We start from the raw sequence: 23,035 nt of genomic DNA on the forward strand, positions 1-23,035 counted from the left end.
GATGTCCTGTGAATAATTTTATAGTATATTGCTGATTGTTTTGATCTAAGCATTATTATCATCATTATCATTTTGCATGCACATTGTGCAGATTTTAATGTTGTGATTAATACAAGTCTCTTTTCTTAGAGATATAGGGGTTGATTTACTAACCTTTTAAACACACCACGAACGTGTATACACCTCTGTAGTATAATGGTGTGTCACTTCAAAAGTTCCATTACTTGAGCTCTATTTGGTCTAATGGTGGCAGACCAGAAGAGGCTGCGAATAATAGAGGCAGGCCATAAATGGCTGCAGGACAGGCAAGGTGGCAAGAGCTGGTAATGGTGTCAGACCATTATAGATGGCAGGAGCTGGTAATGGTGACAGGCCAGCAGATTTGACAGGAGCTGGTAATGTTTGCAGGTCAGTAGAGGTGGCTGGAGCTAGTAATAGTGACAGGCCAGTAGAGGTGAATGGAGTTGGTAATTGTGGTGGGTACCATTATGTTGGGGAGCATATAACGATGAAAACAAATGTTGTCGATAGCATCAATAGTCCTACCTTTATGGTCCTGGTGCTCTCTTCCTCATTCTCAACATCTAAAATGAGGAATTCTTGTGCATGACCAGAATTTTCTTTCTGCAGCAGGTGACTTATTGTGTGATAAAAAAATCCCGTTTACTCCTCCATGCCAGTTTGAGGGGTATGGCATGACTAGCAAGGAAGAGGAAGAGCAGGAAAAAGAGTACACGTTAGCAGATGTTGCAGATTAGCAGATGTTGCAGAAACCCGGCTGCTCTGTGACTGGATGTAGAAAAAAGAGGATATTTTGTCATTGACACAACTACCTCCTTTGTGCACTGTCAGAAAGAGAAGACAGACATGCCCTGCCTCTAGATGGTGTGATCTGACCCCAATTCACTTTGCATAACCTGCTTGCCCCCTACTACCTCACCTTGCAGAATCTCTACTTATCTCTTTAGGCCTGCGTGACATTATCAATAAAATCAATTAAGAGGATTGCCTAACTATGCCAGCTATGGCAATGGGTGTGTGTGTGTGTGTGTGGGGGGGGCGGGGGGGCATTTTAAGGCCTTTCCATTGGAGTTTATTTACTATAGTAGTAGAGATTGTTAATTTTACATTGTGATCATTCACATTGCTTAGTAAATAAAATGATCATGCAATCATACAAGAAAAAAACAAGCTTCACCTTATTTATAAAGCTAAGTGAACATTTACCCTGCTGTCTTTAATCCTTTAGGAAACCAGCCAACACCACTGTGCTTACCACCTATACACCTCAGTTTAATTTTTGCTTTCACCACTGTATAACTGTTACTAAGGTAAACTGTGGGAAGGTTGTGCTTGTAGCATTACTACAGTGTTTGATAGCATGAGTAGCTCACTTAGTGGCTAATTTGTAAATTTTATGTAAAACCAAAAGTTTTTCTTAGGTTTTAAGAAATCGGTGAAGGTGTGGAATCCCTGAAATGTTTTTATTATTGCATGTGTCTTGTTAAAGTGAGTTACTCTTTCTGTTTTTTGTCCTGGTGACTGCTGTCACCAGGTGTGAAATTGAGCAACAAATTCAAAATGATTTGTTTTCACAAGAACAGGAATAGAGTGGAAATCTTCCAAAATGCATTTTTCTCACTTTGAAGAGATTTTCTGTCACTTCAAATTGTGTCTATAAGCCAGGAAGGGAACCTACTACTAAATAGCTACCTACTAAAAATGATTTGGCTATAGATATACTTTAAGATCTATTGCAGTGTGTGGGGGTATGCAATATTAGTGATTAATATGCTTAATGGAAAAATACCTTCATTTGGTATTGAGCCATTGTGCTCCTATGGCTATAAAAGATTTAAGTGTGTGGGGCTATATTATGGACATGAATTCAAATTGGTAATGTCAATTTTTGTCTTACGCTCATTTAAATAATTCTAAATGTATTAACTGCATAGTGGTATGTTCTGAAAATCATAGATACTTTGCACAAAATCTCTCCTTTTAGTAATGATGCTAAGGCAAGAATTTCTAAAGTCATATTATACACACACCCAAAGGGTGTAGCAGATACATTTTTATCACTGTTATTTGTGATTTAAATTAGTATAATTTTACACATCCGCTATGTATACTGAGTAAATGGGGGAAAAAAGCGGATTCAATTCAGCTGATTCTTCCTACAATAACAGTTGCAATTGCTGTAATTTACTTTTCCAGAAAGACCTTGTCAGCATCATTCTAAGAAATGACTCAATTATGAACTGATAAAGTGAAATAGCAGGTTTTATTGGAAGGTATTTTGCTAAATATTTCTTTGTGTGCTTTTTATATAAAACGATTCAATTACATGGTGCATGACATGTAAAGAAAGAGGAAAAATAGCCTTTACGAATTTCAGTATAAATAACCTTTAAATAAAAGAAATACAACTGTAACCATATTTAATAATACAGTTTGTACTATTGATGACACTATTATCCATGTTATAAATAAAACTACTCAACAACCAATTCCATAATTGAAATACTCAACAACCAATTCCATAATTGAAATTATATCAAGCGTATATTTAAGTAACATCACATATCTTAATCTTTGCAAGTGATGAACACAAATTTAAGCATCACTTGGGACAACCTGGTAAGGATTGTAATTTTATTGCAAATAGGTATTTTCCATACCAATTTTATTTTAATGTGCAACAGGTTTAAAAACATGTGGCTTACTTTTAGTTCTAACCAGATTTTGGCCAGGTTCAACATGTATTTTTTTTGCACTTATTTAACAGATATAACAAAATGCTTTAAATGGCATATTTAAAAGACCAAAAGTCACAAAATAAGAGAAGTTCCTTGTTAGGGTTTACATACAATTTAAGAAACGTTTGTGCATTTACCCTACTTTAAAAATAGAACAAAGAGTCAATGGGTACCAGCAGAAGATGAGTTCATTAACTATATTGGTGCACATTAATCTAGTCTTGGAGTTAATCTAATTAGTCTTTCTCAGTCAGTGTTTCTTTTGGTAACTTTTGGTTTATTTCAGAAGATATTTTGGATTTCTTGAGCAGTGATAGATTGATCTCTGACCTTCATAGTTCTGCCACCAATGTCACATGTTAGAATTAACAGATCTTGATAGACCGGGAATCAAGCTCCATGCTGATTGGCCAGACAGCCGACTTCCCAACCAATCAGGTTGGGTCGGCTGTTCCTGGCAAATCAGCAAGGAGATGGCTTCACCGGCCAATCAGGAAGCTGGGAGGTGGGACATTACCCTCCGCCCGGCTTCCTAATTGGACGGGAAGCCAGCTCCATGCTGTTTGGCTGGCTCAATGCTGATTGACTGGGAAGCCAGCTTCCCCACCAATCAGGAAGCCAAGCGGCGAATCATTACCTGCTGCTCGGTTTTCTTGATTGCCGGGGAAGCCGGCTCCATGTTCCCTCGCAGCACTATATCCGGTATCGGGGACTGTATCGGAGCATTTGGGTGAGTACGAGTATTTATACACAATTATGAGTAGTGGTAATAAATAACCACAGGTACTTGATATTAAGTGACTTACACCAGGGATACTCTCTAAACATTAACTTTTATAAATTGGTACATACTTTACCAAAGTTGAGAAATATCAATCAACAGCATGTACAACATAAAGGCTGAAATGGGTCAGGATCCTGTCTTGAGGATGTGGACCCCAGCTACACTTTTGGGGCACCTTGGCGGATCATAGGGGTACACAAGTAGTGTAGGCCAACAGCTGCGTGAACAAGGCAGTGATATGGCCAGGAACTGGAGCAGAGAAGCAAGAGGAAGTTGCTGGGAGACAGGCCGATATCCTGCAGGATTGAGCAGGTAGTGTGGGATCCCCTGGGGTGAAGAGTATAGGGGGCCAGACAGTATTTACAGAGCTCCTGATGGTGGAGATGGGTTTGCTGCATGCTGACCTCAGGTTGCAGTCTCTAAGTTCACCCTGCTAAGCAACACAAGTGAACGAGGGTGCAGATCAAACAGCACCACAGCAGTAAAGGCAAATACTGAAAAGCAATCTGGCATCGGACAAACAGCGTGCAAGGATACCCAGGAGGCAAGGCAGAAGGTCAGGACTGGCATCAGACAAGGATCACCAGAAGACAAAGTCAAAGGTCAGGGCATACAGTGGAAGAGAACATAGCTGTTATTGAAACTACAAGTAACATAACAGCTAGCTATTGACCGGTGATTCTTACGTTTGCAGAACTAAAAGTGGCATATCAGCCACAATACAGATCCATGACAGTTCTGACAGTGAATAAATAAAACCTGTCACAACAATAAAAAAATCAAACTAAGACAATCATGTTTTTATTATAATCAGAGGTTACCTTTAGTAAAAACCAAATGTCACCACAATGAGAAGATCTAGAGATATAGGCAGCTGATGTTATATGCAAATCATGACTTTGATGTGAAAGGTGAGCCTGGCTTCAGCTATTTTCACTGCCCCAAACTCATCATTAACCAATAGGGTGCTTCAGGAAAGGAAAGGGCCAAGCCTGACTTTAAAAGAAAAAGTCAAGATTTGCATGTATTTGTTTCATATATCTTTGGATCTGCTGATCATGTTGACATGCAGTTTATTGAATATAACCTCTGCCAATAGTGTACACAGTTTAAATTACCCACAATTGGCTACAGTGTGTTTTATGTGCTGCAATTCATCTTTTTTTCTGATACCTCATGGTGCCCCATATTTCTTGAGGTCCTAGCAACATCTTTGTGACCTGACCTTGAAATTCACTTTTCGAAAACAAGTAGCAAATTATTAATAATTGGCCATATTATAAAACTAGTTTTAAGAATTCAAGAATAAAATGTTGAAGAGAGAAAAATTTGTGTTCAATTTTTATTTATTTTTTATTAATTTTGGGCACAATCTAACAAATGTGTCACACACAGTGTGTTGTGAAATATATGGGTTGGGAACTAAACAAAACATAATGGGGTTGCACATATTTATCTTTGTCTTGGGTGTTAAAGGGACCTGTGCCAACATTCTAAGTCCCTAGTGTCCATACCCTCTCCCCCGTGTCCTCACTGTACTTCTCCCACTTCTTTCTATTTGCCTTCTCATCCACCCCCAGCATGAAGTTCTTTCTCTCAGTGGCTTTTCTGGTATATGCACTTCCATTTTTCTTTATAGAGCTTGACTATTTTATATGTCTGTGCTTCCTCTTTTATCAGGCTTTAAACTCTGTGGGCCTCCTTTAACCCTATTATCAGTGCACATATTTTGTCACTGACCATTGTATCCAATAATGTCACTATACTGTATATAATCTGTCATACCAACTTATTTTGCCAAATGTAATGTATCTTCTACTGTCACTCTGACCAATGTCACTGCATGAAATCTCCCACATTTGTTATATCAACTAATCCCTGTATATAATTTATCATTGTTTAATTTTCCTTTATAATCTGTAATACTGACTAATCTCACTGTATATTATAGGTCACATAGTCTAAAATCACTATATATTATCTGTCGTCTACTATGACAACAGGTTATGTTAATCTGTCGGTGATTGCCCCACTGAATATCACTGTACAGAATCTGCATGTAATAATTTGTAATTTGCCTACTTAAACGTTACTTAATCTGTCATATTAAATAATGATAATGTGATATTAAATAATAATAAATATAATCTGTCATAGCCACTTATGTCACTGTATACTGTATAATGTCATTGACTGTTATATAAACTGACTGTCATACCAATAAACATCACAGTGTATAATATGTACTTGTGTTGCTATGTATAAACTGCTATACCAATCCATGCCTCTGTTTTTTAATCTGTCACCAACTCTCACACCAATAAATAACCCTATATATAGCTTGTTACTGACTATCACACAGGGTTATGTCGCTTATATAATCTATCTCTGACTGTCAATGTCATACTGACTTATATCACTGTGTGCAAGCTGTATATAATAATCTGTCACTAACTTTTATCAAGATTGCTGTATCAATGTAGATCATCTCTCACTGGCTGTGAAACTGGAAAATGTCACTGTATAGAATTCCCACATTTAATGTCACACCTACTAATATTGCTGCAACAACCAGCTGCTGGTGAGTGAGTCTTCTGACAGTTCACAAAATTGAACAAATAAATAAATACTGTAAACTCTCAGCTATCTGGTATTCAACTAACCAGAACTCTCATCTAACCAGAAATAAAAATCCCCTTTGTACTCACTGTTCTGCTGATTTGCGGCAGAGTAAGTTGCCACTAGGCCTGCATTTCAAACTTTTGGCAGCAAGACAAACTACACCCTCATATTCTCATATAACACATATACTAATGTCCTACTGTGACCCAAAACTCAGCATGTAAAGGGCTATTGCCTGCTATAAGCTGACAGCACAGAGCTGCATTGCAGCCGGGATGGATGCCGACAATATTGTCGGGGATCCACCCCGCTACTTGATTGAAACCTGGTTTTGCCACTCTAGCTGTGCCCGCCCCCTCTCCCATTCATTCATCCAGTCAGCGCTGGAGGAACAGAGAGGGGAGGGGGGAATCCCTGTGGGAAGTGGTGACTGATAGCCATCGCTCTCTGCAGGGAGAAGATTGGGAACTGAGGGATCGGCGGGGTGTGATTGCTAAGTTCTCAATCAATAGAGCCAACGTGTGACAGCTGCAGTGTCACGCATTGGCTCTAATTATGGGGATGAGTGTATTTCACTCTCCCCATAATTCTCCTTTAAATCTGACCACAGAAATAAAGAAAAATTGTGCGAACCACCCATCTGACAGTGTTTACTGGGACAATTTGTAGTTGCATTAGTATTGCTGTTTAGAGCAATAGTCTCAAAGTGTAAATAACAACAAGTATGCATCACTATGGGTCAAAAACTAATATAATGATTTAACCTAAAGACTATTAATGAACAGTATCCCTTGGTTGTGTATAAATATAATAGGTGCAAATAGACCTCTTAGGATTAATGTGAATAAATATAAAGGTATGAAAATCATATAGAGAGTATCAAGGAAAGAGAAGATTGTTGGATTTTTGATAGGGTATCTTACTGCCCAGACTTAAAGGTGTTTGGCATTTAAGAGCCTTATATTTAAGGCCTGATTATAAGGTGAGCTGCACTCCTGGAGGTGTTTTTGGTGGAGGTTGTCCAGGGCAATCACCGAGAGTGGAAGTGTACATTCACGTTTTGTGACCACAGATAGTATATGGACACTGGTTGTAGCATTTTTCTATTTATGTTTGTCTGCGTTTTGTATACGAAGGATTATTTTTTACATATAGGATTGTAATTCTGTTTTTATTCAGTTGTGTTATCACACACGCACATTGGGATACCTAGTACTTATTTTGGTTATGTAATAGGCACAAGCGCGGCACATATTGTTTCACTTTATTAGCATGTTCTGCATTAAATGTCTAAAAAGCATCCAAGGATTGCACCAGCATTTGTTTGCACGTAAGTTACAAGATGATCTTAGGGAGGAGCCCCACTTAAAGCCCTCAAAAGGAGTTACTGTAAGAGAAAAGATAAAGGAAAATCTCCATTCTCCATTCCCTCCATTTCCAGAAGCATTGGTCTTCTAGTCTGCACAAGGCCTTCAAGAGTGCATGGATGTAATACTATAAGGGGAGCGTAATCTTACATGACTCCTTCAAAACATATAATTGTATAAAAAAAAAGTAGGTGAGACTTGCTCGTCAGTAAAAGTTTGCAGCATGTATTTGCTGCTCTGACAAAATGCATTAAATCAGCCAAAACACTGTTGATGTCTAGCAATGTCTAGCATTAGTCAACATGTTCCAACTTTAGGCTGCTTATTTTCTCTACTGTAATTACATTCAAAGGAAAAATTGCTATATTTTATCTGGTGACTCATTAAAGTTAGGAGACATGCTGTTAAAGCTGACTCACGCAGATCCTTTAGAACCAACATATGCAATGTTCTTTTGGGCTAGGAAAGGTTTAATCCGGCAGAAGAAACTCATAGAAAAAATGTAACCCCACAACCTTCATAGTTCAGAAATAAAAAATGAAAGATTGAGCCATTTGTGCCTAAATTACTCAGTCCCTGTCTGTTTCTATTGGAGGGGCATTAACAGCACCTCATCACTTTTTAAAACGTATTTCTGTCTGGACTGTTTCCTCTTCTAGGCCCCCACGTATAGCTCCCCTCCTTAAATCTCACACTGCAACGATCATTAAAAACAATGAGTTTGGCTGGCGCAAGTGGACGTGCCGAGACTATCAATTAGTCATTAAGTACCTGGCACTGGATCCATAATATGTAAGTCTGACATAGCAAAAGAAAAAAGATTTCACAGTTTACTTGCAGTAGGAGAGTTCAAATGCCTACCTCTGTTTGACAGAGACTTTCAGGCACTTTTCCCCCTCTTATGAAGCCAAATTCTGAAATGTCTGGTAAAGAAACAAACAATGTAACCACCCATTTCAAATCACGGATAACTGAATTCATCTTTAGTTAATGTGCTAATGATTTATTGTGAGTGGCATAAATTCAGCTGTAATTATGGTTGAATTGATGTGTGATTTTCTAATGAGTCTAAATTATGAAATCATCTTTATTTCTTAATTAAAAATACAAGCTACATTTTCCTAATAAATAGAGTCAAGCTATTTCAGACTTAAAACAACGTAACAATTGTTCCTAAATAGGCACTTTCATTCCACTGCAGCAGCTCAAAGAAATGCAGAATGCACATTTTTGCAATGTGAGGCACACATTATTCAGGGATTTTCTTTCATGCTCCTAATGAATTATTTCATTTTCAGCTTCATTTCCATTCAATTTTCTTGCTGTGCATTGTATGTGAAGACTGTGCTTTCATAGGCAGCAAACTGTTTTGCATTTAGCCAATGCATTTATTAAGCATTTCTCCCTATGATGATCAGACACACTACTGTCATATCATAATACATGCACATTGCACAATCTTGAGGCTCTGAATAGTTTGGGATAACCCTAGCAATGTTATCACTATTCAGCCTTTCTGAATGCCGGTTATTTTCTGTAAAGGGTTCTCCAATCTGTATCATCTCATAAACCTTGTAGACATTTGGCATGATGTATTGATTTAGTCAACACACAAAATTGATTTTTTTTATGCAAAAAATGTAGGGAATGAAGTGCCCAAAATAAATGGTCATTTCAAAAGGAAATTCTACAGTGGTTAGATATTGTGAAAAATGTACAGTAAGTGCGTGCAGTACCCAAATGAAAATTGTTACCATGAGCTAACCAAAATGCAGAAATTATTCTAGAGTTAGCTTGCATGTGAATTTGGTGGAGTGGCATAGGAGAGTGTAATGGTAGATTAATATATCCAAAACCGAAAACTGAAATTTAAGATGAATACAAGGGGCACAAAGAACCTGCTTTTACTTTAGTTTTTCACCCAGTGTAACAGTGTAACAGTAGATCTTCAAGTGATAATAGTAGACATGTGCGATTCGGTTCGTTCCGAAATTCGTTTTGGACGAATTTTCGGAAAATTCGGAGATTCGGATGCATCCGAACTAGACTAGAGGTTAGAGCATAGGATTCCCATTGCTAACTTCCTAGGTTCAATTCCCAGCCAAGTCAACTAATATCTAAAGGTTTTTTTTTTTCATAAACAAATTTTTTGCTGGTGCACATGTCTAGATAATAGGTCTTTAAGCTATTTCAAATCCTGATTAAATCACTTACAATGGATGCTGCTCTTTAATGTTTAAAAGTTTTTGTTCCCCTTGCAGAGTCCTATGCAGTCACCCTTGTGTGTGCTAGTAAGCTGTATGTGTCTCCACAAACACACAGACACAGCAAGGCAAGACATTCCTCTGCTACCTACATCTCCATTCTCCTTCCTTCTTCCTACATTCTTCCTTTTCCAAGCTGGTAGATGAACAGCTGCTGGGACTCCTCTGTCCCTTCTGATCTTGTACTGGACAGGAAGTTTAGGGAAGTAGAGCAAAGAGAGTCGGAGCCAGCTGTTTGGAAACATGATGACTATAATTGAACATTATTATAAAGAAAAACTTTGCTGGATAATGTAGATTTGCTTGATCTGGAATTATGTTTTTAAAAACATTTGATAGTTTAACTCCATAGTGACACAGTTCCAGTCATGTTTTTAGTTCCTGAGGACCGGAGCAATTTTGCTTTGTTTGTTTAACCATAATTTCCATCCTCCTCATATATTGCACCTACACATATTATACAGTATACCGTTTTTTAAAGGATACAATTGGCATTAATTTGATGTGACATATGCATAAATAGAATTCTTATTTTTTTATAAAAAATAAAAACAAATTGAAACAAATTGAAAAACATTTTTTTTCTTCACAGTTTTGGCAATAATAATGTGTACATAAGTGTAGCTAACAGAAAGTAATGCATAATAAATTATTTCATTTGTCCTGATTTTAGGATATATCATATGTCTGGGATTTCAGTTTATTTTGGATGTTACAAGTCACAAAATACGAAGAGTGAAATACAATTTTAATGTGGAACAATCTTAGAATGTAATATGTTTGTCTCCTAACTTCAATAGCCATCTCAGCACTTTATTTTCTTATACCGTATATACTCGAGTATAAGCCGTCCCGAATATAAGCCGAGGTACCTAATTTTACCAAAAAAAATGGGAAAAAGTATTGACCCGAATGTAAGCCGAGGGTGGGAAATGAGGCAGCTACTGGTAGATAGATACCAATAAAATTACATGAATATTTATTTAAAAGAAAAATAACCTAGCTCTGTAAGTGGAAAAGGGGGTACAGGGCTACATATCATGTACTACGGATCATTTAACCCATTCATATTAGCAGAGGATAATTGTAAATGTATTGTCTGCACTGTATTAGCAGTATATACTCTATATGTAGTATATACTGCTAATACAGTGCAGACAATACATTTACAATTATCCTCTGCTAATATGAATGGGTTAAATGATCCATAGTACAGGGCTACATACAGATCATTTAATACATTCATGTTAGTATAATTGTAAATGTATTGTCTGCACTGTATTAGCAGTATATACTCTATATGTAGTATATACTGCTAATACAGTGCAGACAATACATTTACAATTATCCTCTGCTAATATGAATGGGTTAAATGATCCATAGTACAGGGCTACATACAGATCATTTAATACATTCATGTTAGTATAATTGTAAATGTATTGTCTGCACTGTATTAGCAGTATATACTCTATATGTAGTATATACTGCTAATACAGTGCAGACAATACATTTACAATTATCCTCTGCTAATATGAATGGGTTAAATGATCCGTAGTACATGATATGTAGCCCTGTACCCCCTTTTCCACTTACAGAGCTAGGTTATTTTTCTTTTAAATAAATATTCATGTAATTTTATTGGTATCTATCTACCAGTAGCTGCCTCATTTCCCACCCTCGGCTTACATTCGGGTCAATACTTTTTCCCATTTTTTTTGGTAAAATTAGGTACCTCGGCTTATATTCGGGACGGCTTATACTCGAGTATATACGGTAATTGTTTTATGAAACATATTTTTTTAAACTTTTTTGACTTTTGTTCACTTTTTCCTTTTTGTTTTATTCCTACATTTTTAAAAAAACTTTAAAAAACTGTTTAAAACTTTTTTTAAACTAGGGGGAACTAAGGGGTTATCTTTTTTTTTTTTTACATGAGTCTTTGATACTAAGCATTCTGAGGAGATACTATATTCTCCTCAGAGATACTTTGGAGGTGATTTCCTAACCTAAACACACGCACGCACTAGGTGCGTGTGATTTTTACACAGCAAAACGTATTTATCAACCAAAAAGTCTCTAAAAGCATATTTCCACTAATGCCATATATGGAAAAATCATGCACATGATGCATATATAATGCTGCTTCACAGTTTAGACAAAAATGGTTAGCTCATGCATTTACATTCCTGCATTCATCAATGCAAGCAACACAATGTAGAGCTAATTTACACAACATCACCTTGCAATTCATGCGGAGCTTTGCACAACACACCTGCTGGGTGTGTACACACTACAAAGGTGTCTAGATTCCACCAATAGATCATGCTGGGAGGGAACACACTACAGAGGTGTATACTTGTTCGTGGCGTGTTTATAAGGTTAGTAAATCAACCCCAGAGAGTTACTATTTCGGCGTGAGATATTCTAATCCTTTTGTATACACTGGCAACAGCATCAGCATCTGGAACAAGTATGGTGTTCTTAAGTCACAACATCAAGGATTCAAAGAGGAGTGCAGCAAGAATCCAAATCAATCTGCTCCACAAAAGTCTTTAAATCCAGTCTTCTACTCACAGACCTTACACATGATTTCACTACAAACTATATTATTTCTACTTAGTAAACCAATAAACTAATTCCCTTTGCTTAATATTTAGATTTTTTTTGTATTACAATACTTCAAGGGACAAAAAAATAAATCAGTTTTATTTATAACACGTTGACATGGCAGGTTTTTTTTTAGGGTGACTGGTCTTAATAACTCTAAAGAGAATGTAGAGTTATTTCCTATATACTGTATTTTTTTTTGTTTTGTGCTCAGAACTAGAAAGTAATATTTTATTTATTTATCAAGTGTAGCGCTCACCCCTTTAGGACTCGCTGAAAAAAATGGTCCCTCCTAGCTTGTTTAGGGTTTTCTGTAGTGTGTTGCTGCCCCAAATGCACTTACCAACCATCCAGTGGTGACCGATAAAACTGAAGTCCACGCAATAGATGCGATGCTGATGAACTTTTATTGAAGAACTTTGGGAGAGAGGGTTAGGCCGCAGGACACCCAGGATGTAACAGACTCTAAAATAATGGACAAAGTACTTGTAGCCTCCACAAGGACACTCCACTGTAGTCCAGGTAAGTCAAGTAAAATGCAGTTTATTAAAGGGCAAACACAAAATAGCTTGCAGCAGCAACATAAGACAGTCCTTGTTATGGCTCTGTAGCTTTCCTCAGCTTCAAGACACTCACGCTGCTCACCCCTCGTGAGCCCTCACTCTGCTCTCTTAGCAGTCTGTACCGCAGGTCCTAGGGTCACCGACCTTCCTGACCTCTCCCCTCGTGGGCACTCGCTCTGCTCTCCCAGCAGTCTGTACCGCAGGTCCTAGGGTCACCGACCTTCCTGACCTCTCCCCTCGTGGGCACTCGCTCTGCTCTCCCAGCAGTGCGTCCGACAGGTCCCTGGGGTCACCGACTTTCCTGACCGCTCCTAGCCACCCCTGGCTGTTCCGTGTGCGTCCAGCACGCACCTGAGGTGGTCTGTGTTCGTGTGCTCCCGGCACACACACAACTCCAACACTCCTCTGAGCACTGGGCTGGCTTCCTGATAAGGCTGCTCTCAGCCACCTGATTAGCCCAGGCTGGTCATTGGCAACACCTGGCCCCAGGACTGGAAATCTCATCCCACCCAGATCTCTACGAAATCTCCAGATCTCCAGATCCCAGCTACAAATATGAAAACCTGGAAGGACCTAAAAAGCCAGGTTCTTCCCTATAACATGCTTTACATTCTGGACCCTCTCAGCCCCTCTGGCTGAGAGTCCTGGGTGCCAAAGTCGCCATCCTACACCATGGCATTGGCTTACACTGCCACAACAGATAGAGGACCTTTAAGCCAATTGCGAGCTCCTGCTGTGCGGTACTTGATGCAAAAGCTATTAGTCCACTTTAGAGTAGATCCCCATGCTGCCACAGAGGATCACTTTTCAAGCTCCCCACACCTGGTGAAGTTGCTCTCTGCCATCTCCATACTCAGCTTCACTCACTAGGCCCCAAACTCTAGGCCTCAGTGTAAGCATTTGTCTTCCCTTCCTAGGCTTCAGGTCTAGACTTGTCAGACAATCCACACCAGCCTCCTCCCAGGCAGGAGCCAGGGAAAGAGAAAGGCTCTCACATGGTCCGCCCTGAATATCTATGTCTTCCCCCAGCATGCACCACTGGCCATGAACCTCCTAGTGATTTACTATCTAGAGATGCTGTTAAAACATATATCATTTATTGTACAGTGTTAAAACTCCAACATTGTTGTACAAATAGTCTAAAAATGTAATATACTTTCCTGAACAGGGGGACTGCTCTGGAAAGTATATGAGTTTTTTAGACAATTTGTACAAAATGTTTGGGAGTTTTAACACTGTTCAATTAATTATGTTTCAACAGCATTTCAAAGTTGTATGTATGCCTAAAAAAACCCCCTATTTTTTGTACTGTTCAAATTTGAAAAAGTATGGAAACCTTGGGTAAAACATTTCCTCCCTCCATCCTTTGACACTCGTTTACTTACTTTAAGCAGCCTTATTTTCAATACTACTTTCAGGTTTATTGGTAAGCAGCACACCTTCTCCCTCTCTCTTTTCTACTCTACTTGTTTTATTACCTTGGACTTTAGTTAACTTCTGTCCATATTTTTCTTTAACTTGCATTGAACAAAAGTTTTTCTGCATGATGTTCCCAATGGTACTTTCATCTCATTATACTTCGTACACACTGAACAATAGGCTTTGTATACTACACCTCAATGTTTACAAAATTGTTGTACAATCCAATTATGGCTCGCGCCCTACTAAGTTTCAATTCACTTTGGTTTTGAGGAATTACTTGGAATTAATCAGTTTGGAGTAACAGGAACACTTGATAACCTTGCAAACAGAGAAGACCAGTAAACAAAAAATCGTCGAGATAATGGGCAACATTATCAGAACCTGGCAAACAACCCAATCTAAAAAGAAGCAATGGCCTTTCAAGACAGAGAGAAAAAAAAAAAAGCAGAAAAAAAACAAAAAACAAAGAATTGAAAGCATGGGGGTGTATAGGCAAAAGTCGAAAAGCCGACTTAATGTCAGATTTTGCCAGCAAAAGCCACTCTACACAAAGGCCCAATTATTTTCCGTACATAATCAGAAGAGGCATAGGAAACAGATGCCAAATCTGGAGAAATTTCATCATTCAAAGAACCACCTCTTGATTAAGATAAATGATTAATTACGAAAATGAACCAGGATCTTTTTTAGATACCAATCCTAGGGGAGAGATTCTAAAATGGACAAAAGGCAGGAAAAAAAGGGGCCTAATATCCTACAAAACTCCAATTATTGCAAAAGCTTATCCTCAACAATATGTTCTAAACCCTTAACCAAGGTAAGATCATCAACCAAAAAAACAACCAGGACCAGAAAACTTTGGAAGCCAAGAACCAAAACTATCAATTAGTAGAGCCGCGGTCTTGCTGTCTGGGTAGATTGCCAGCCATGGAAGCATGTTTCCAAGTATCACCTGTATGTGAGCTTTTAATTAAAAGCTCCTTACCTGTTCACTGACTAGCCAGAATCTGGAAGTATTTTGATGCTGGATGCTGACCAGCATTTACAATTAGTGTTCCATTTGCATAGGGCAGGGGGTCAGCAACCTTAATCACTCAAAGAGCCATTTGGACCCGTTTCCCACAGAAAAGAAAACACTGGGAGCCACAAAACCCTTTTGACATCTAAAATGAAGATAACATTGTATATATCGTTTTTTACCTTTATTCTATGTATAGCATGTATATAGGTATGTGGGCTTAGTAACGCACTGGACTCTGGGCTTAGTAACGCACTGGACTCTGGGCTTAGTAATGCACTGGACTCTGGGCTTAGTAACGGACTGGACTCTGGGCTTAGTAATGCACTCCCCCCCCCCTCATTCAGACTCACCTGTTAAGCCTCACAGCCAGCATCTGTCGGGAGAATTATCCCACGGAATCAGAAGACTCAGTTAGCTGAACCAATCAAGGTTTATTGTAACACAATTGCGGAGGTTACAACAGACTCGACATGTGTAGGGACTGTCCCAGGCACCAGTCTGTGTAACTCTGAAGAACCCTTTCCCTCCCGCAGTCTCTTATAGCCCTCTTCTTCGCCCCCAGCTTCTCCCTCTGTCTTGGGTGAAGTCCCTCTTTCGCATCTGGCCCTCACCTCTCGAATTCCTCTTTGACACGTAGGCAAGTCATTGTGGTTCCAGCCTTGAGACACGGTTATCTGCTTCGGCCGTGGTTCCAGCCTTGAGTCCTGGTTATCTGCTTCGGCCGTTTGTCCTTGGAAGTGGGGTTGTTATGTTCTTCTTTCTTGGTTCTTCGTACGTAAGCTTATCAGGCTTCAGCAGCTATGTCCTGTGTATAGAAACTCAAAGACAGTTTCTAGTTCCAAAACAAGTATATATGAAACCTTTCTTATTGTCACTATTTTTCATATAGATTACTGAAAATAAAGCTACACATTGTTACTTATGCTATTAAAGTTACTACTGACTCGACATGGGTAGGGACTTTCCCAGGCACCAGTCTGTGTAACTCTGAAGAACCCTTTCCCTCCCGCAGTCTCTTATAGCCCTCTTCTTCGCCCCCAGCTTCTCCCTCTGTCTTGGGTGAAGTCCCTCTTTCGCATCTGGCCCTCACCTCTCGAATTCCTCTTTGACACGTAGGCAAGTCATTGTGGTTCCAGCCTTGAGACCTGGTTATCTGCTTCGGCCGTGGTTCCAGCCTTGAGTCCTGGTTATCTGCTTCGGCCGTTTGTCCTTGGAAGTGGGGTTGTTATGTTCTTCTTTCTTGGTTCTTCGTACGTAAGCTTATCAGGCTTCAGCAGCTATGTCCTGTGTATAGAAACTCAAAGACAGTTTCTAGTTCCAAAACAAGTATATATGAAACCTTTCTTATTGTCACTATTTCTCATATAGATTACTGAAAATAAAGCTACACATTGTTACTTATGCTATTATGAAATGAACAATCTATAACTAAAAATGAGTAAATATCTTCACACACCCCAGCCAGACAGTGTGCACTACAGGGGGCGGGGGATGTGACACACACTTCTCTCTCGCCGCCTGTTACTACGGACATGGCCGGGAGAGGAGGTGAGTCACAAGACCCGCCCCCTTACTGAGAATCCCATCGGCAGTGCGGAGCCCCTGGACCCTGAACTGCAGCATATTCCATCAGTGGGGTGCCCAGGACCGTACCTCACTGGGCCCTCCCACAGCTTCAGGCCCCAAGGCCCCAGGGGTAGTTCCACCCCTGAACAGGGAGCCATAGCAGAGGGATGAAAGAGCCACATGCAGCTCCGGAGCCGCAGGTTGCTGACCCCTGGCATAGGGCATCATTAAACACAAAGCATAATTCTTTTTTATAACTAGAAACAACAGAATTTGTCAAAGATTTAGATGGCAAAGGTCGCTGAGGTAGTAATAAATTCAACCACAACCCAACATCCTTCACACCCAATTTAACAGCCAACTTCTGACAGAAAGCTTTATCGTAATGAAACTAAGAAAATCCAAGAAAGTTTACAAAAGCCTCTAATATTATGTCAATATCTTTATAAAGCCCTAAACTCCTTTCAGGAAATGTTTTAACTAAAACACCTGAATAAATGAAAAATGCCCTCAACCAATTATGAAAAGATTTGCTAACGGACCCTGCGCCTGTTCTAATCAGAACAATCACCCTCTTTCTTATTGGTTTTACCAAGAAATTGTATTGTGAAAGGAAGCATTGCTAAGAAATCTAAATATTTTCCTTTCCAGATTTTTTCTTTAAACCCAGCAGACAAATGGAAACTCAAGGGGTACAGTTCACAGAACATCGCTTCCCGAATATAGTTTTTTGGGACATTAACAGTCATAAAAACAGAGGGGACCAATTTACCAACAGGGGGCAGGTTAGTCTCCTCCAGGACCGCTGCATCCATGGAGATTGGCACAGGGTGATGGAGGCTGACATCATCAGATCTTTCTAGCCAACAGGCAGGCGGGCTGGAGTGTTGGGGCACAGTGGAACCATAGCAGAGTAAGTTGAGCGAGACAGGACTCCACTGGTCAACAGAGGATGTGGCTCTGCTTATTAACACCTTGTTTATTTATTTTGTTTGTTTTGAAAATCATGTAAAGATCATGAAAATACTGTCTTTTTTTAAAGAAATACCTTGTATAACAGTATTTTAGTAGCAGACCTTTTGGGTTGTTTGAGCCAGGCATGGGTCACCTTGACCCACATTGTAAACACATGAAGAAAAAAAAAGATATTGACAGAACATGAGGTCTCAGGATGTGAGTAAAAATAGCAAAGACTAAGGACATGGTTTGCCAGAGGAAGAAATAAAAAGATTGACATTAATTTTAGAAAAAAATTCTTAAAGAATGGTCAGAATCCAGTTATAGTATAGCCACACATGCTAGTAACCTAGTTAAATATATAAAATACATTTCTTTAGAACGTCAGAGATTTTTTTTATAATATACATATTTTAAAATTCTTCTCACAACACTAGAAGATGCCAAATCCACTGTCTATATCTTCTAAATCTAGAATGTTATTTATTTTGAGTTAGGCTGCTAAGCCATCAATACTGCAATGTGGTTTGAAACGAAAAAAAAAAGGCTTATGGTGGAAAAGAACTGCCTGCAAATGGCCACTTCAGTAAGCCTTACATTGGTTGCATTCTCTTCTGTGACCGTTTATCTTACTACTTCCCACAGGGCAGCTACAATCAGCTACACTCCATGTCCCCTCTACAACCTGCTGTCTGCTGTGACCTCTCTGATTGTCACTGCTCTCCCTCTCTATACCCTCAGAGACAGCAGGTTGGGGAGGTGGCCATACTGTGGCACACAATGGAGAAGATCTTAACAAGTTGGAAAGGGTGAGCAGGGGATTGGTAAATATATCTCTCATATTTAATGATCCTTCACTTTTGTGAATGAACAATACTGCGCTATTTACTATTTCCTAATGTTGTTAATTAACACGAAAGTGCTCTGTACTGAGCACTTCTGTGTTCAGTGTTAGTGAGTACAGAGCTGCAGAGGAGAAGGAGATTGAGAGATTGTTCAGATCCCTGATATTTCCCCAAAGCCCCCACTACTGAAATGGGTATAGCAGGCATATCAGTGCTTGAATTTGTTTCTCTTTTGAAAATTACATTTATTCAACTGTATGCATGGCAGCATCTTGCAACACTTGACTGTAACTAATTGGAAGAAATAAACTGCTGAAATAATGGTGTTACATGCATCCAGACTCCTCACAGAAAAAACACTTTGAAATACAAAGTACATTTTTAAATATCAACATACTCAAGCTAAAAATTGAAAAAACTTTAATGTATATCAATAATCCAAGAACCAAAAACACACACAATAACAAAAATAAAAAAACAACCTTTAAAACCAATTAAATATACCGTTAAATCAACAGCAAACTGGGGGAAACCCAAACAGGGGAGGCGGCGCAAAGCTTTGTAAATGTCTCAGTGTCCACAACATAACCATATATATAATCTGTCAAATTGTAGTAAAAGCCAGATACCAGATAGAAAACACAATAAAGCAGAAAAATTAGAAAGAACCCTGAAAGAAGAAACGTAAGTTGCTTTTTTATAGTTTAGCTTGCTTTCAGTTTACAATGTTTCGCAAAAAGGCAAAAGACAATATTTCCAAACATTTGTTATTCATTAACTCAATATATTTTAATCTTTCTAAGTTTAGTAGAATTTAAGTAAGTTATGTTGTGTTTGTGTATGTTAATAATGATTGTGTATATTTATTGAACAATAGATCTGATAAACATTTGCGCGGGATGTACAAAATCAGCAGCAGCATCATTTTATTCTATGGGTCCTGTGCTTTAACTACGTCCCGGCCGGCCGTTGTGTATTAACGGCTGGCCAGGAGCTTCCTGGATGTAACAGGTCATGTATACACGGCCTGTTAGTCCCGCCCACACATGCGCGCCGCACGCGAGAGGGAAAGACACTAAATGTAAAAACTGGCAGCGATGCCTGTTAACACACAAACGCGTTCCGCCGGCTATAGTGCCGGCGGATCACTCGTATTAGGCCCGGGTATGTGCGCCCCCCCCTCCGCGGCTCCCCCCCCCTCACGCTGACACGCTGGTCCCCTGCTCTGCTGTGGTGTGCGGTGCATAGTGCCTCTCTGACAGGGGATTAGAGGGAGATCGGTTCATGATCTCCCTTCGGTCCCCTCTCCGATGTCAGAATGCGGAAGTGATGTATATTACATCACTTCCGCATTCTCGTGTCACTCTCCAGCTTAGCGGTAAGGAGTGCAATGGGTACATGGACTGTAACTCTCCAGCTTCAGACGCAGGAGAGAAGCTGATGAAGCAGATCTCTGCTTCATCAGCTTCTTCAGGGGGGTTCTAGGTGACATTAGGGGTCTTGGAGACCCCTGATGTCTCCATAAAGAGGGTCTGTCACATATTTTGCTATCGCAGAGGGGGGTTGCTTGGCCCCCTCTGTGATACCAATAAAGTTAAGTAAAAAAAAATAGGAAATAAAAATAACGTTTCCCCCCCACAAAAATGTAAGCTACAGATTAAAAAGAATTAAAAAAAAAAACATTTTTTTAGGCCAGGAAGCTGCAGAAACTGCAAAAGCTGCAAGTAAAAAAAAGAATAAACATATTAGAAAAATTCAAATTAGCAAAACTGATCTGGCCTGGTAGAAAAATTATTTTTTCTTTTCAAAATAAATATTAATGAAAATTGAGCACTGAAAATTTTAAATGGCTTCAAACACAGTTTAAAAACATACCAAGTTTACCATGGCACAGATCCCTTGTATAATTCTGGCTAAATCAGCAGGCTCAGTCTAACTGCACCTAGGCTTACAGTGATGTAAAATCATTAGCTACTATGCAAAAGTGAGCTAATATAAATTTTAAAAAATGAATAAAAATAGCTTTTTAACTAAAGAAAAAAAATCAACTCTGAATGCGTCCCTGTGCAATGAGGCTGATTTACTAAAGGATTTAAGAATGTTTACACAATAAAATGTGTGAAGATTCATTTAAATTGACAGTAAACTCAGGAGCTAAGTCTTCAAAATGTATTCAAGTACCCCAACTATTAACAAAAATATAGCTAATTTGTGTATCACTTGGCTGTAGATCTTCAAATCATCTCTGAATTGGTGCTGACACTGTCCTTCCTTCTTGTGGATGGCTACTTTTGTTCCCAATGATCCCTGTGTGTGTTGTAAAGTAGCCATCGCTCCAAGCTCACTGCAGTGATAGACTATAACTTCAATACAAATTAGAAAACTAAATGGGAGATTGTAGTCCATTACAGGAGCAAGCTTGGAACATTGGCTACTTTACAACACACACAGGGACCATGGGGATCAAAAGTAGCCACCCTCCAGAAGGAAGGACAGTGTCAGCACCAATTTAGAGGTGATTTGAGGATCTACAGCTGAATACTGTACAAATAAGGCCCAGTATTGTTAATAGTTAAGATACTTGAATGCATTTTGAAGATTTAACTCCTGAGTTTAGTGTCACTTTAATTATCCAATCATGTGAACAAAAATCCCTGTTTACTTATTTCAGCTACATATGACTGTATGTGACATTTTATTGTGTATAACATAATAAGATCCTTCGTTAAATCAGTCTCATTGTCACTGGTGCAGTCATTGTTAGGGTATTCTAGAAGTGGTACATCCACTGGTGTGAGAATAAAACAGTCCAGCAGGGGTGATTCCTCTATCCGTGGGGAGTGCTAGATGTTTCTAGACCCGCTTCGGCCAGAAAATGAGGCAGGCTCTATCAGGCTTGCTAGAGCTTCTAGTCCACATTGTGCAAAGCTAAGGATGCTCAATGCATTTTCAGTACCGGAGAGGAGCTTGTTTGACATTGCTAGACTGAAGGTAAGATGGGAGTTGAGCTTTAGGCATATGTCTGGTTCATTTTTATAAAGAGCTGCTTTCTCTTCTTTCTCCAGCAAAAGACAGCAAAAGACCCAATTGTATGTTTGTCAAATAAAGTGATTGCAAACTCATATCAGTTTCACTGAAATACACGGCATGAGTTTCCAAGTTCATTTTGCACATTTAGTAATGATACAATTATGATTCACAGCTGTTTTTTTAACTACAGTATTTTATTATAAAATGTTAATTCCACAGCATCTTATCTTTAGTGCTGTTTTGTCACATTAAGGAATGAATAGCAGGAGCATGCAGTGAAACTTCTTATGTATTTCTATTAAAGTTACTAACTGCATTGTAAATTGCAAAGATATTTTCTTAATCAGAATTTTCCGCTTGCAAAACCTTATTGTTTTTAGTTCCTATTTAATTTCAGGGGAATGTTTAACTTACTTTGTTTTTTTTGCAATGTTCTCAAATAGTGCTGGGTTTTAATAATGTACAGAATGTCCCTATACAAGGAAGCCATGATTGAATGTGTTGCCAGTTTCACAACATCTTAGCTTACTCCATAAGTAGAAAAGTAATTTTTATCATAACTAACCTACAAAAGGCCTGTGTAGTGTTGATGGAATCTCAGCATTTATCGAGACGAGGCGATGGTATATTTGAAAAGATTAACATTTGTTTTATTCGTGCACGGGAGAACTCAATACAGACAAATAAAAGAGCTCAGATCTGATCTTTGCTCAGTCTAGTAAGAGTCTCTACTCCCCTCCCCCCTATCTCGATGTTATATACAGTTTCTTTAGCACATCCTGTGTTGAGTGACTTCAGTCATGAGGCGAGGACTTCCTTACTTCTGTTTTCCGTGTATTGTCTGCTCAGGAAGCCTGTAACTTTGTAATTTAAGCTGATCTTGCAGTTTCGAAAGCTTGGTTTAACTCGAGAAAACACACACATTAGTAACATATACATTTAAACATATTAATCAGTTCATCAATACAACAAATAATATTCACAGTGGGAAATAAATATTGTAAAGGGAACAGGCTCGGCACCTGGTGGCTGATGTACACCAGGCACGAGGACACCTAGGAATAGTGTTGGACAGTCCTTTGGCGTTTAGGGATATCCCTGTAAACACTCTGTGCTTGCAGGGAGAGCTAGTTGCTGCTGCTGATTAGTGAAAACTTAGATATTTACATAGATTAACATACACACTAATCCTTAATAATGTCATATTCCTACCAAAATTCAAATATTT

This window comes from Nanorana parkeri, unplaced genomic scaffold (genome assembly GCF_000935625.1).
Source record: "Nanorana parkeri isolate BGI_ZX_2015 unplaced genomic scaffold, ASM93562v1 scaffold1001, whole genome shotgun sequence".
Classification (NCBI taxonomy): Eukaryota; Metazoa; Chordata; class Amphibia; order Anura; family Dicroglossidae; genus Nanorana; species Nanorana parkeri.